A 16525-nucleotide genomic window follows, 5' to 3' on the forward strand; every position below is an offset into this window, starting at 1 on the left:
TTCACTTCCAAAAACATCAAGATACGCATGGTTGGCTCGTAAGCTATACTTCTCGCTTTCATCTTGTAATCTCCTAGTCAACTATTCAATATGTCCTTAATTTAGAGATTTGCTTTATGCAAACTTTCAATCTTGTCCTCTCATAAATTTGTGCTCCATTTGTCTCTCTACCAAACATGATCTTAGATTATGATGACTGGGAATATACATACAAGATTGGAGTTGTATGATGACTGGGAATTGTTACCACTAGGTCTAATAAATGGGTCTTGAGAAATTGCAATCAATTTATCCAGATTGCTAGTTATTTTTATTGAAGGTATAATGCTTCTATTTTATTTTTCTGGCTATATGAGATCATAAAACCGCCATTTGGCTCTGTTTTGATCTCTATGGTTCTCTTGTTTTCCTTTTCTATATTTCTTTTCAGAAATAAAATCTTCTGCTACTATTTATTTATTTATTTATCTTTTCTCTCTTAGGATAGTTCTTAAGCCTTTTATCTATAGTTATTGATTTGGTCATTGGAAGCTTGCTAAAACAGTAAGACATCATAGTTGTTAGCAATTCTATTGTGGTACAATTTAGGAATTATTATTGGATTGGTTAGAAACTAGGCACTCATGCATTTTATGGATATTGGTCATTTTTTTTTCTCTCATTTGTAAACAAATAACTATGAAGTTAATCCTCTTTAACTAATACTTTCTCTTCTAGTTGTTGCTGGATAGAGATTGTTATTGAGACTTGAGAGCTTTAATCTTAATTGATGGAGATTTTAATAAAAATTCCCTTTGCGCTTTAGAGTATCTTTTGATGCTGTTGGGCTGTGGAAGCTTGCTAACTTGTGAAACAATAAACAGAGAACATTCAACTTAGCTCACCAAAGCTTTAGTTCTGACTACTTAGGGTTGGATACATGGCTTCTTTTTCACATTTCATCTTTATCTATGAAGAATTTGTTCAGAAGTTTGGGATTTTGTATTTAAACTGTAGGAATATCATTGGTTTGGTTAAAGATATATTTCTAGGAAAATATTTGTGTGTTTTTATATAATTAACTTTTCTTTCTTGTCTTTCTAGAAGAGAAGAAAGTATATGGGGGTGGGGTAGTGTTATGATTGGAAATTTTTTGTTTTCACTCTCTTTGTCTATCTTCTTCTTGTTGTACTATGAAAGTTTGAAGTTTAGTTATATAATTTTACTGCAACCAATGAATGAAAGGATTTTATGTTATCATTTCTCTTATGGCAAAGTTTAAAAAGATCTTGTGGACATATATTTAATCTCTTGGATGGATATTGATTCTTTATTTTATCTTGTACTTGAAATAATATATGCTGATTATTTTCTCATAATAAATTTGTGCTTTAATTCTTTTTTTTTTTTGGATGAGTGGTGTTGGGAGGAAGTAGATGCTGGGGATTGTGTATGAAGATCTAATTCTCCTTGTTTTGTTTATTATCTCAGTGTATCTTTTTTCAAAGCAGTATTCATGACTACCTTACTTACTCTGTAGGCAATGAGGGCCGTGAATACGTCCTGAGGCGTATTCTCCATAGAGATGTTCGTTATGGAAGTGAAGTTCTGAAAGCACAAGAAGGATTCTTCAATAGGTAGAAATGACAATGGTGCTTAGGTTTCTTTTAATTTTCCCCAGTGTAGGCATTTATTGAAGTTTCTCTTGTATCTTTTTCCTTAATTTTTCACATAAAGGACCACTTGAAACTTCGTTCACAGTTTTTGTTACTAATTCATAACTCTATATACTGACCATTTTTGTTAATGGTTTTTTGAAACTAGCCTCATAAACATTGTTGTAAAGGTGATGGGTGATGTTTTCCCTGAACTGAAACAACATGAAGTGCACATCAGTTTATAATTGCTGAAAAGGAAGCAAGTTTTGGCAAGACATTACTTAAGGTATGCGTGCGTATATGTATATAATTATTGCTAAGTTTCTTTACCTTATGCTTGATGTTTTGGTTTGAAATTCTAACATTTGTGGACTTCACTGAATTGTTTTTATAGGTTCACAGTTTAGCATTACTAGAAATATTGAAAATTTTGAAAATGGGAAACTTTAATATATTTCTGAATGGGTAGAACTTAGAAGTTGTGGTGACATTTTTTTGTCCTTTAGGTCAAATCTATATGACATGTTGTGGAACTCCCCAGAAATGGATTTAAAAAACTTTACAAGTTCTAGGGCTCCGTGTTTTTTTTTCCTATAATAGAACAGTGAACATGAATAATTTCATAAACTTTCTCATTGCTAGACATATATTCTAAAATTTAAAATAATTTCAAATTCGTATTCTTTCATTATCTGATGTTGCTAGAATGCTAACAGGAATTATTTTGTGTCTTGTTGAAACCATTATTTTTTAAATTATGTTGTTAGTTTAATACAAAGAGGGCTTTTATGATCTTCTTTTAATTTTAATTTATCTTTTTGGTTGTGTTGTTGGATTTTGTCCTTCCTTGTGTTGCCTATTGTAGTTAGTGCACTGCTTGCATATTCCACATAAAGAGTTGATCTTAAAGGCTTGTTTGGGATAGCATTAACTTTTGTGCAGTAGAGGTGGAAGTAGAAGTAGATATTGTCGTCGGGTTGCATTTTATGTTTGGGAATTGTATTTTAAAAATACTTTTATTCAAAAGAAGGATAATTTTCACATTTTTAAACATTTTAATCAAATAAAAATTTTCTTCCTGCTTCATGTTTGAGGAAAACCATGGGTCTTCTTGATTTTCCAAAATGTGAATAAATCATGTTTGAATGTACATGGCCATTGTTGAAAGTTCTATCCAAATACTCTCTTAAAAGCTGCATTTGACCTTCAAACCCTGCTTTTAACATCTTAGAAGCTCTCCCAAGTTGGGTTAAATGTTGTTGGATAAGTAGATGGGTAGATGGATGCCCATTATGGAAGATCTTCCCTTTCATGGGTTTTGAAGTATTCACTTTTTGTGTGTGCGTTGGGGGGAGATGGAGATGGACATTGAACCTATTAAATTGGGAGGTCTTTCAGGGATGAGACAGAGAGGAACACCCTTTGTTTACAAGTATTGTTAGTAGGTGTTGTAGTTGCCAAATTTCATCAAGGATAGGTGAATTAATACACACACACATAACATGCCTGGTTCCAAGAATAGTATTTCACTATTACAAATACATCCATGTAACTAATAAGCAGATAAAGGATATATTTTTGGGGACTTATAGTGAGCATGCATATTTTCTCTTCCTTAAATGAGTATGTCTGTCAAATTTAAAATCTAACAATAGGCTTGTTGCACTCATGCCCCATGCCTGTCTTCATATTATGTTGTATTTGACATACATACTTCACACTTTTTGACATGTGCATGGAATAGAGGAACAACCCCTTATGGAGAGTAAGATGCTAGATCGGTATCCTATTTTATCTCTAGGCAAGCTGGTTTATTTTTTTGATAGGAAACAACAAAGAGATATATTGATAGAAATAAGAAGTACAAAAGAAGGATGAGGACTCCTCTCACCAAAGAAAAAACTAAAAAACAAGAAGCTACAATGTAAAAACTACAAACAAGCTCTTTTGGCTAGACCATCCCGTTGGAGCTACACACTACTAGCCAATCTAGTTGTAACACATTAAGGGGAATGCCCTTAAAAACCATGGAACAATAGGCAAACTGGTTTATTGGTGAACCCATATAATATAATTGCAGTGTACATAATGCATCCATGCCTTTTTAGGGTTCTTATGGCAATCTGAATTTTGTAATACTGATGATTGATCTATCTTAAGGGAATTGAGAATAGGGGTTGGTTGTTGGTTTTTATGTACTCCCGCCTTTTTTCTTTTTGTTTGCCTTGTATACTTCGTGTATACTTTTAAATTTTAATACAATTTGCATTTACGTATCAATAATAAAAAATCTTCAGGGAATCGAGAAATTTAAGAAGGTTGCTCAGGAAGTTCAGGGGAAGATATTGAATGGACAGGCAAGTAAATTTCTAATTTAGAATTTCTTTATTTTTAGTGATTATACGATAAATTTTTCATGCTTCATGCATTCATTTTGCATGGCATGTCATAAGTTTCATATCAAGCAGAAACTTTAGACTTTTCTATGTGAAGCGTTTTTCACAGTTAAGAGTTAATTTTCATTAAATACATTATATTTTAATTCTTTAATAAATGTTTTGTAATGCCTTGCTATTTTCTTTCCTTTTCCTCAGTTTCTTACAAATATTTAGGTTTTGTTTAAATGATTTTTCTCTTCCATGATGCACACCGATATTAGATGCAATTTTGTTTCATTCTTAAAGTTGCTGAGGAATTTTATACTATACCAGTATCTACTAATTTTATTCATGATTCACAAAAATGTTGTAACCGTGTGAACTAATTCAATTCAATGGTTCTAAAGTGGGCATATGTGGTTATAAATTGTAGTAATTCATTAATGGAATCTGATATGGAAAAAAATTGTTGAACTTTTCTATACGAGAACAATGGAGCATTGATTGTCTTAATTTCCTTGGCTCAGAGGATCCTGTAAATGTATATTTGAATGAGTGTAAGGGTGCCAATTAGTATGGATTCTTACATTTATGAATTAACGAGTATAAATGTGCCTATCAGTATGGTTTGTAAATGAATGAATATAAAGTTTCATGTCAGTATGGTTTATAAATGAATTGAGTATAAAAGTTCCTGCCAGTATGGTTTCTTATATATATATAATTGTATAATATATTTGTATGGATAGTTTAAGGAAATCTTCCTATGGGTAGAGGGTGCATTCTGGCCTTCTAGGAGTGTGGAGGTTGTCCATTTTGTGGAGTTCTCTATAAATATCATGTTTTTTAGTTAATGGGAGTAGGTAATGTGAGTTTTCCTTTCCAATGAACAGAAACATAGGATTTTATCTATTTTATTCATTTTCTTTTAGCGTATCCTCTGAAATAGATCTGTAAAAAGAGACTAAAAGGTACAATAAAACTTTGTACTTCTATGAGTCTTGGCATTTGACTCCCAAGATTTTTTACACCTGATTTTGCTACTCAAAGAGTGATATTTTAATGATGTTCCAAGATGTAGAAGATGGACACAAACTTCTGTCTTTGATGATTATTAAAGTTATGGAATATTTTTAGTAACTGAAGTTGTCCTAGGATCAGAAAAAAAAAAAAATACAATGAGATATAAAAGGTTAATTCTGCTTTCATAGGTAAGAAAATTATATTTAGGGCAATAGAAAAGAGTGAATCCAATTCATGGGAGAATGAAAGAAGTAAAATGTTAGTTAACTCAATAATATATATGTTTATATATATATGACAAACACCAAGGGTCCATTTTGTAACCATTCTCGAAAATAAAACTGTTTTCTAAATTAAAAAACACTTTTGACAAACTTTTGACTGAAAACGGTGTTTTCATAAATTATTCTACAAACATATTGATTTTTAGAATAATTGAGGTGTTTTCAATTGTTTTTTGTAGCATTTTCTACTATTCACCAATCCTATATAGAATATCACATGCTTGCATTATCTATTACTAAATGCAACTTCAAGTTCATATTGGACACTCACCACAATATGTTGCAGAGACTATATTATATCTGCATATACCTAACAAATTAATTCAACTAGTCTTTGATCCAGCTACTTCACTGGTACTGCTATATGAATCCTTTGTTGCCAGCCAACTTCATGTTTGGTTCAACCCTTCACTGTCAAGTTGTTTCTGGCCACCTCTACTCGCAGGCTTAATGGTCAATAGTTGAACATAATATTTTGAGTGATAGAATCTGCATAGTCAGGGTATATGCTATAATTTGATTGAGATTTGTTTATATTAGCTTCCAGATTCTTTCTTGTTGGTTCTTGCTTCTTAAAAGTTGTCTTCAATGCTTATTTTGGCCTTTCTTTTCATAACCCTTGAAACCTGGTTGGCGTAGCAAAGTGTTGGGGGTGGGATCCTGGTAGGTTTCCACTTTAATTTTCAGGAGAGGGCAAAAATGTTACCTATATAAAATGTTTGTTTTGTTGTCATATTTATTTCCAAACATAAGTGACTTTAACTTTTTCTTGTTCAAACATACCAGAAAAGCCCTATGTTATTTACAATAAACATTAATCCTTCTTAGCTTATTCATTATATACTATATCTAAGCTTTTACATTCCTCCTCTGTCCCTTTTTCTCTTCCCATTCTCAGCTTTTCCTTGTTGGACTACAGATATATACGGACTTTTTGAAGAAACCAACTTTCTAGCATTCATAGATTACTTGGGAACTATTTTTAAGGTATTCTCTTTTTCCTATGCTCCTTCTTCTTTTTTTTCTATGTGTCTGTCTCTGTCTCTTTCTCCTTTTCTTGGGAGAACATCATGAAAATGTAGGGAAAACCCATAATTATTGTGATATTTCTGCAATCAACTTTTCTTCCTAACTGTGCAACTATTATCATCTGTTATGTTCACTAAGACAGTAACTTATTTGTTTATAGTCAGCCCCATTAATCACTTATTGTTTACCACATATTTTTGCTTTGTCTTTGTCCACAAAAATTGCTTTCAATTTCTTACCTTGAAAGGATGAGGTGATTGAATATTAACTCTATGAATGAATTTGATGCATTATACAAATTGATTTAAAAAAAAACTATAATATGGGATTTATTGAAATCTTTGTGAAGATACGATGAACTTTTCACTTTCGAATCAAGGTCCATGTATAAACACATTAGGCCTAGGTATACACCTACAAAGTTAAGATAGAAAGTTATGTACATGAGAGTGAGAGTGAGAGTCATAAAGTAATTGCATCAAAAGAATGTCCCTCTTCGATATGTGCGATCATTTAACTATTAATGTCTTGTCCCTGGTAGAAGGTTCTTTTCGATAACTATTATAGGATGTAATTATGTTTTTAGGATGATGAGGAATGGAAGTGGAAAGAAACATAGAAAATTAGTTGGAGATGAGGACATGGGAAAGGTGGGTAGGGAGGAAGCCACCATTCATATTCCTTAAGCAACTTCATGGCATTAGATTATGGATACATGTATATATTAGGGATTTGAATATATAAAGGGGCCCTTCAATCCATGCTCCCTCGTTTCCTCTATGTCTTCTGTGTCACTAAGAAAAAAATCTTAGACGTTCGATTACCATCACATGGCCCGAGGATGACCCCTTTATGGCCTTTCTCTCCACTCTCTCTTCTCCTCTTTCCTTCATCATTATATTCATACATAATCCCTATTTACTTTTGTTGTCATTTTTTTTGTAACAAGTTTCTATTTAATTAAGGTGATGGAAGAGGACATGTTCTGCTACATTCATGAAGATAGTCAGCTAGTTAAATGTGTTGGAGGGTTTGTTCAATATCAGGGTGGTCCTACCGAATCGATGGTTGTTAGCCGGCATATGTCACATAGTGATTTCGTTTCAAAACTGTGTGATGCACTGCACTTTGACCAGAATTCTATCAAATTGGAATTCATGGTCAAGTTTGAGCCATCATGTCTACTACCGTTGCATGATGATGCAACCCTACTTAAGATGTTTTGATTCAACGAAATGTTTTGTCACGTCTATGTCTCATCATCAAGTGAAGTTGTTGAAGGCTGTATAGCATCGAATAGGTACTGATATCCTTCCCAACATCACATCCACTATGTCTATTAACTTTTCTTCAAATATATGTAGATGGATGAATATTTTTTTTTTGTTTTTTTCCTTTGTAGTGCCCTTTCTCCTATTGTTGGTTCGAATTCCGCACACCTACTTTCATCTGGTGGCAATCTACCAATTAATATCTGTAATGACTCTCTTACAATTGAGTCATATGGGTTTTCCCATAGATGTGTGGAAGCAAATATACTCGAACGTGACTCAAGGCAATTTGAAATTCCATTATGGGTAGTGGACATACCTTCCCTAATGTTGCCAAGTTCCGTGATGCCGTTTATTTGATGTCAATTGCTGGTAGATTTCATTATCGCTTCAAGAGGAATAGTACAAAACACATGACAGTTGTTTGCACAGTTACTAAATGTCCTTGGAAAGTCACAGCTCGTGCAGTTGGGGATTCGAACATCGTTCAGGTTCACACTTTTCATAACCACCATAATCATAGTTTGGAAGATGTTGCCGCATGCCAACCTTTAGTGAGATCTAATCGGGCTTCATTACTTATTGATGATGTCATCCGGTCCACTCCCGATTACCAACCCCGCCAAATTTGTAAGGACTTTCAAAGGCAACATGGGATGCAATTGATGTATCTTCAAGCATGGAATATCAAGGAGAAGGCAAATGAGCGCATTTATGGAGAACCCAAATATTATTACAAATTGTTGCCTTAGATGTGTGAGAAAATAGTTGCTACAAATCCGAGAAGCATTGTTGAGTTGGGGCATTCAAGTGATGGACATTTTGAGCAACTCTTTGTTGCTCATTCGGTATCTATCCAAGGGTTTGCAATGGGGTGTCGGCTAATCATAGTTATTGACTCCGCCCATATGAGTGGGCCATATAGGGGTGCATTATTTTCGACGACCATATACGATGCTAATGACGCCATGTTCCCCTTAGCCTTTGGCGTGATGAGCTCAGAAAATTATGGCGATTGGTCTTGGTTTTTGCAAAATTTGAAGAAGGTTGTTGGAGATAAGGAAGTCGTTATTATCTCGGATAGACACCCCGCTCTCCTTCATAGTGTTCCTAAAGTGTTTGGGCTTGAAAACCACGCCTACTGTTACCATCACTTGAAGGAAAATTTTAGCTCTTTCTTGAGCAAACATAACACAATAGAGAACAAAGGTAAAGAAAATGCACTCCAATTCCTTGATAGTATTGCCTATGTAAGGTTAGAGCATGATTACAATGTTTCCATGTTTGAACTACAAAAATACAATGACTCTTTGGCCAAATGGGTTGAAGAAAATGAACCCGAACATTGGGCTATGTCCAAATTCCCAAAACAAAGATGGGATAAAATGACCACAAACCTTGCCGAGTCGTTTAATGCTTGGCTAAAGAATGAAAGACATCACTCCATTTGTAGATTTCTAATGGAGCATATGGCTAAGTTAGGTTCTATGCTTGTCAAACATAAAGAGGAATCAAACAATTGGAAGGGATGCATAGGGCCAAAAATTGAAGAAAAAGTGCAGCAGAAAATTGCCAAAGGTGAGGTGTATTTGGTCACTCCTTTCATGAACAAAATATTTGGGGTTTCTATCGGAACCACCTTTTTGAATGTGGACATTATGAAGCGTACTTGCACATGTAGGGGTTGGGAAATGTTGGGCATCCCTTGTGAACATGCGGCAGTTGTTATTCTTTCCATCGGTCAGAATGTTGTTGATTTTGTTCAAGATTGGTACAAATTCCCAATGCAAGAGCTGATTTACTTAGGCTCCTTCTCCGGTATAGAGACCCATGACATGCCAATGGTCTCTAATGATGGTTTGGTTTGATCTATCACTGGTGAATTTTTCCTCTCTCTTAACCCTCCCCATACCAAGCGGCCTCCCAGAAAACCAAGAAAGAAGCGCATTGAGTCCCAATTTCAAGATAAATGGACTGTCTATTGCTCAAGATGTCATACTTCTGGGAACAACAAGAAAACGTGCAAGAACCCTTTGTCTTAAGTGCAATGCTGTCACATTCTTCCCTGACTGAAACTATGTGTTTTTTGTATATCCATTACATGTTTTGAACACTCTTCTAAAGGTTGTTACCAACCAAGAACACATATGTAACACTTATCATTGGTGTGTTGTAATGGGTAATATTACATCAAGATTGTTATCATAATTCCTTTTACTTAATTTCTTAGTAGGCTAATCTTGTTGAAAACCATATAGTGGTGTACTTTTTAATTCCAATTTAAGGTATATTGTAAATATCAAGCTCCCATTTATTAAGAATTGTGTTGTACAATACTTGAACAAATGTTATCATTGTACTAAACAAGCTTTTATAGGTTGTAAATCAAAATCCATCATTCACAGACATAGGGACAACAAAGGTACATATTGGAAAGCTGTCATTCACATGACATTTCTTGCTACTATCCCAATATATGCCAAAATATGACTATGCTTTTGTTGAGTCTGATCAGCCTCTTCCCATACATCTTTGTTGTTTCCTTGCTATACTCTTCATGTTTATTGTCTTCTGATGCATCATCACCTATGACCATGTCTTGTATAGTATGTTTCATAACCTTAAATTGATAGTAATGCAGTGTCATTTCCTGCTTGTATTAGACCTCCATAGGCTTTCCAGCCACTTCTGCAGGCAATTTTCATCTATGATACCATTGCAAGAGAAAGACTCCCTTCATAGAGCTTGAAGAACTCTTAGGGGTAAGCACATATTTACGTTTGGTTTTTTTGATTTTTCATAATAGACAACCACTCCATGAACGCATGTTTCCTTTTATGAGCAATGGATGAAATTAATGGTCTCTTTGTATTGTGTACTTTGTTTATGTTGCACCTAGTTGACATGGCAAGTCGAGCAAATTATTTTCTTTGATGTCTTGTCATCTACATTTTGTATAAATCCATCTGGGTGTTACTCTTTTCATTCTAAATTTTTTTTTCCCTTTTTAATTATAGAAACATGTTGATGAATCTGCGTTTTTAACAATATTTCAATCCAAATAGGGCCTGAAATTTATCGGCCACTGGTAGGAAAATTTGGGTCATTGTACTAAATTTCCATATTCAGTGCCATCTCTAAATGGGGGTTTGAGCTTCACCTTCAAGTTTGAACCTAAATGAAAAATCCTATCTCTAATTAGTAGTTTATTGGAAATTATGAATATACCCTTTTAACTACTCTCACAAGTCTTATTATTTTCATGGGTTTTGTTCTTCGAATACCTTTTTCTCACCACATACATTACTCTAGCACATAACAAATTAGTCAACATGCTCTTAAATAACCACATAGATTAATGTAGCACAGAAAAAATGTTAACATTCTCTTATGCCTGGCTTGGTTTTTTAAGATAATTAATATGTTCCTCAAAGTTTGCTTCTTCTAACCTATTTGATTGATTCATTTCATCTATAATTAATCAAATTGACCCTACTAGGCTTTGGTTATGCTGACTTATGTACTGTTACCACCTTCGTTAGTTTATCCTGCCCTACTCTTCCCAAACATTGACATATTCCAATCTTTAATTTTAGCCTCAACAATATCATCATAGGGGAAATAAAAGAAGATCAACCATCAGGTTCCCCAATTGAATCTTCAAATCTGAATAAATTGTTCAACTTCATTCCAACCTTCTAAATAAGGATCTTCACCTTACATTCCTAGACTAATGAGGTATAAGGGTACTTTTAGAAATACCGCATTTATGCGGATTGAGAATATGACCTGAAGTTCAGTATAAATCCCATATGTAAAGCCACCATTAAGGAACAACTTGCCCCAAACTTACTTGCATACGTTAATCTTCATCTTATAAAAAGGTTTTGAGATGGCAAAGAACGTTTATTTCCATTGACACCTTGCAAACTTTCGTTTATGCTCATTTTGCCTAATAAGAAAATAGCGATCTTCTAAGAGACTGTATGGAGATAGAGGAAGGGAGAGAGACAGACAAAAAAGCTTCCTATAAACCCTTCTACACAAGCATAATGAAAAATAGGTCTGAACCCCTAACACGTGTGCATGACTAAACATGCTATAATAATAATAATAATAATAATAATAATAATAATAATAATAATAATAATAATAATAATAATTTTAACCGGGCTGTACAGACTAAGTATATTTGCATGATGTATAAAAGATACACTAAAGGAAAGAAATCGATTAATCTACATTTTTTAGGTTGTTCTACCAAAAGACATGAATGTGATATTTTCGCCTTTTATCTTTTGCTGTTTCTGGTGCAAATTCAAAAGAAGGCAACCCATAACATGCATGCAACAAATTGGAACTTCAATTGCTGTAATTATTTTATTACTAGGTCCTAATATTTTGATGCTTGGCTTCGTGTCCTTTATTGGCACATGGTGCATATGAAGATATATTTTTAAAACAACCAATTATTGAATGCTTCCTTACTTTTATTTTCAAGAAAAAACACTTGATCTCGAATTTTGCTTCTGGTTTGAGTACTACACAGATTTTTTAGTTCCAAAATTGTAACCTGTTTTTGCCCTCTCTTTAATAGAAAATCCCTCATGGTATTTGGTGTTATCATTGAAGTTTCTTTTAATTCTAATCCAATGCTGAAACGAAATTTTTTCTCTTTACAAGGTGGCATGATTACAACTTCTCTATGTAAAATTTCAAATCTTCTTTCTCTCCCTTCCATCTGCAATCAAATGAAGCAGGACTGTTAAGTTAAAAATTTACAATTATATGACATACGTGCTTCACAACATTTGGATTGTACGCATCTATCCTGGGAATGTGCTTTAGTATAATTTATTATTTCCCCATCAGCTTTGTCTGTATTAACACAGGCAATGTAATTAATTCCATTTATATTTATTTCTATGTTTGTTTAGATGTTTAATCAATTAATGCCTATGTCCATATGTAATGTCTTTTTATTTATACTATTATATCCTATACTTTCTTTTATCATGGAATATTGGGCAATTTTATTTGTAATGCTCAGCATTATCCAATTCACAACCTTGTTCCAAAATCCACAACTTATAAGCTTTTCCATTGTTTTTTCCCTGTCCACATCAACTTGTTTTGAATCATACACCATCAGTTCACTTTGGCCTTGGACTAATGGTTTGTTTGGTCGACTTGATCTGAAATAGTTTTAGACTAAGCAGCTCATATGATCTACGAATATGGATCCATCAAAAGATGGTTGTAACCACTTTATGGCATCATACGCAATGTATCACCAAGATTGTATTAGCATCAACTTCATCAGCCATGTCCAATGCATGGTTCAAAATGGAGTATAAAATGAAAATATTGGATACAATATTTAATATTAAGTTTATTTTAGAAATAATCTTAATATTATTATTATTATTATTATGTTTGGACTTTGTGCACTAGTTCACTTATATTGTTTTGACTTTTTTCAGTTTTAGTGAAAGTTGTTTTCTATCTTAAGGGTTGAAAGGGCCAATTGTTTTATGTAAACTTTATGAATTTTCTTTGACCTCTGAACTCATTTTTATTATATTTGAGATCAATTCTGATCAACTGATACAACTACAACACTATACATGTGGCCTTTTAAGATTGTTATGCTATTAATGAGGAATACATATATAAAACTGCTCATTTCATTGTGCAGATGCAACATCTACCCCTTATATTGCAATTGTCACGGTGATGCTCCATTCACAATCTCTTGGTACATAATTTTCCCCAACTACTAGTCTATGCCGTTGCTGAAAATACTTAAGGAAAAGAAGCACTTCATTTATTAAACACATGGATAGCAGACAAAGGAAGCGGAGAAGCCATGTTCCATCAAGATCTGAAGTGGTAAAATATTCGACAACCCTTTAACGTACTTTTAAAACTACTGCCCTTGAGGCTTAACTCTGGAATTGCGACATATTTGTAATATATTTTCCTTCTTTCATGTTGTAGGTTAAGTTACCAAAATCCCACTGCTTGGGAAAGAAATTCCTATCAATCATGGATACCCTCCCAATGGATAAGAAAAATGCCATCAGCGATATGGGATTCAGGGGCTTGCTGCAGCTTGGCTGTAAAGAATTGCGTTATGAGCTAATAACGTGGATAGTCGCCAATTATGACATTGGCTACCACCGCTTATGCATGGAAACAAAATTTGTTGTCCCAGTCACGCCCAAAGATGTTAGAGAGATGCTGGCCATCCTGGACAATGGCGTTGACATTCTCATCTACAATAGGCGTGGCACACCCAACCGCACATATGACATTAAAATATTGGAAGCTAATTTGCGTGATCTACCAGTTGGCGAAGAATTCATGAAATCCTTCCTCATTTTCACCTGTGCCACTATCCTTGCCCCCAACTCAAAACAATAAGGTATGCATGACTTGTGGGACACGGTTTGGGATAGTGAAGTGGGGATGCGCAAAAATTGGGCCAAGTTTGTTCTCCAATATGTCGAGGATGGGATAAGGGACTATCGTACAAGTCACTCGACATACATTAGAGGTTGTGTCTTGTTTCTTCAGGTATTCGTTTCTCAATCTCTCCATATTAATGTCATATGCGTCTACCAAAATAATTTCTTCTTTTGTTGATATTATAATAACTTCTCTAACCAACTTATACTTGATTCCCACTTCACAGCTTTTCTATATCACCATGTTCTATATGACAACTTTCCAAGTTGAAGTCCGCAGTCCACTTTCAACTACATGGACAGATGAGCAAGTTAAGAGGCTCTTGGCTGCCGAAATACACACTTATGGCAATTATAGCCATGTCCAGGTATGCTAAAATTCAGCAACTCCATTAACGTAGTTTGGTGTTATCATTAATTTATGTTTCAAACGTAATCATCAATGTTTGTTTGATGTATAGGCAGGTTATACAGGGAAGCAAACCTTCTGCACATAATGATGGATGTCCATACGAGGCAGGTAGCTCACACTCTAATGACCCAACTGAGGTACGCCATGGCACTACAACTTTATTACTTCACAAACAATCTTGAACACCATCCTCATTCTAGTTGACCGTGCTAATTGATACTCCTTCTCCCTAATACTAGACCATTGAAGCACAGCTGAGTCGGAATTCAGAACATCTTATGAGCCTCGCTTCATCTGTGGCACAAGACATTGCCACACTACGTACAAGGTCCAATGGAGGACAAAGTGGTTGTGCATTCACCCCACCAGAAGAAGTTGTGAATATAGAAAGAAAGAAAGACGAGGGAAGCACCAGTGTGCATCCTTGTAGTGATGAAATGATGGGAAAAGGAACCGGTGCCGCAAGCACTCATTCTGGCCAGCAAAGAGTCACTAGTACAACAGTAGATGATGGCCCATGTATTGACCACAACACATGCCCACCTTCACAAAAGAGTGCTAAATTGCAATCACTTAAAGGGGTACAAATGGGTGTTCAAGAAGATTGTGGCAGCAAACAACCTTCTCCTACCCTTAGGCGGAGATTTAAACACACAGCGAAAAGGCTTGTCAAGCCAGCTGCCATTTGCAAATCCCCCTTCGTCTCTCAATATGTTCAACTATTTCCTAAAATTTGCCAACAAGAAAGGTTGGTTGCGGATTATGCGTTGTTAGAAGACGGTGAGCCAAGGTACTTGACATGAATTCACCATTTATTGTTAAAGTTAACATTATTGTTAATGTTTATGGTTATTAACTTAACACATTTTTGACATTGCAGCGAGATCTTATGCGATATGCATGGCACATATATAACACGGGATGAACTTTCTTCGCTTATTGGAGGTCGTTGGGTAAACAGTGCGGTATGTGTCAAAGATTTCGGCTAAGGCCATGGTCATTATATAAGAAGCACATTATTATGTTTTATGGTCATTTACATGTGTACATTTTCAGATTATCAGAGTGGTCTGCCGAATGATGAATGTAGAACAAGCTAGACCACCGCGCACACACTATTTCAACCCATCATTCTCCATGAGGCCTTAATCATAATTCTTTAATGCGTTTCTCTATTATTTTAAATTGGAGACTATGTGGTGAGCTGTAAGAACAAACAGACAGGTAGTGCTAGCCAGCCTTACGGCAACGGCTAAAAAGCATGAAATCAAAGAGCGGTGTCGGATGTTCCTTCATGCTGAATTTGTGGGCCATGATTTTCTCAAGTTGTGATATGGTACGTCAAACCTAGTACAATGGCATCATGGCCAAAGCCTTTGTTTCATTTAATTATCATATTATAGTGCCCTACTAACCTATTAATGGCAATGTCATCAATATGTGTGTAGCTATTTTTTCCCGTTTGTGACAACAACCATTAGCACGTGCATGTGGTCAATATTCCAGCTTCAAGGGTCGAAATCTTATCTTCGTTGCCTTTAAGAAGGGGTAACGGGATAAGTGCCGTATCGAGACGCTTGTCTGAGGCAATTGATAAAGCATTCCATGCTCATGGCATGCTCAAGCGATTGGAGGTCTCAAAATTCCAGCATGTGCAACCCCAAATTGTGCAACAACTAAATGGGTAGATTACTTTAACCGTTATTATTTTACATATCATTAAATATGAGGTACTGATGTATTTGTCTTTTATGCTTGATGTATGCATATGATTGGTGTAATGCAATTGATGGTGTAGATATGATTGTGGCATGTTCGCAATCAAGTGCATGGAACATTGGAACGGGGCGACACTAGCACGTTCAATCGCGGAGGTAAGTGCAACCAAGACTTTAGAAATTGGTTTATTTGAATTTTTGCCAAACCAGCCTATGATTTTGGTGTGTGTTGTGCAGGACAAGATGCATCTATATCGATTGAGGCTAGTCGTTACTTTGGTTACTAATATGGCAAACAATGCT

At 34.8% G+C, this 16525-nt stretch overlaps 1 long non-coding RNA gene across 2 annotated transcripts; it reads left to right on the forward strand.

The window, feature by feature from the left end:
- The first annotated feature begins 1443 nt into the window (after window positions 1-1443).
- LOC104878922 (uncharacterized) lies at window positions 1444-13852 on the forward strand. Of its 2 annotated transcripts, XR_785523.3 has the most exons (4): window positions 1444-1616; window positions 1804-1923; window positions 13321-13514; window positions 13623-13852. It is a non-coding gene; the product is annotated as an uncharacterized LOC104878922 (long non-coding RNA). The 2 variants fall into 2 exon arrangements; XR_785522.3 differs by lacking the exons at window positions 13321-13514; window positions 13623-13852 and adding an exon at window positions 3935-4014 and having other exon boundaries at window positions 1473-1616.
- Window positions 13853-16525: the final 2673 nt, after the last annotated feature.

This window comes from Vitis vinifera, chromosome 3 (genome assembly GCF_030704535.1).
Source record: "Vitis vinifera cultivar Pinot Noir 40024 chromosome 3, ASM3070453v1".
NCBI lineage: Eukaryota > Viridiplantae > Streptophyta > Magnoliopsida > Vitales > Vitaceae > Vitis > Vitis vinifera.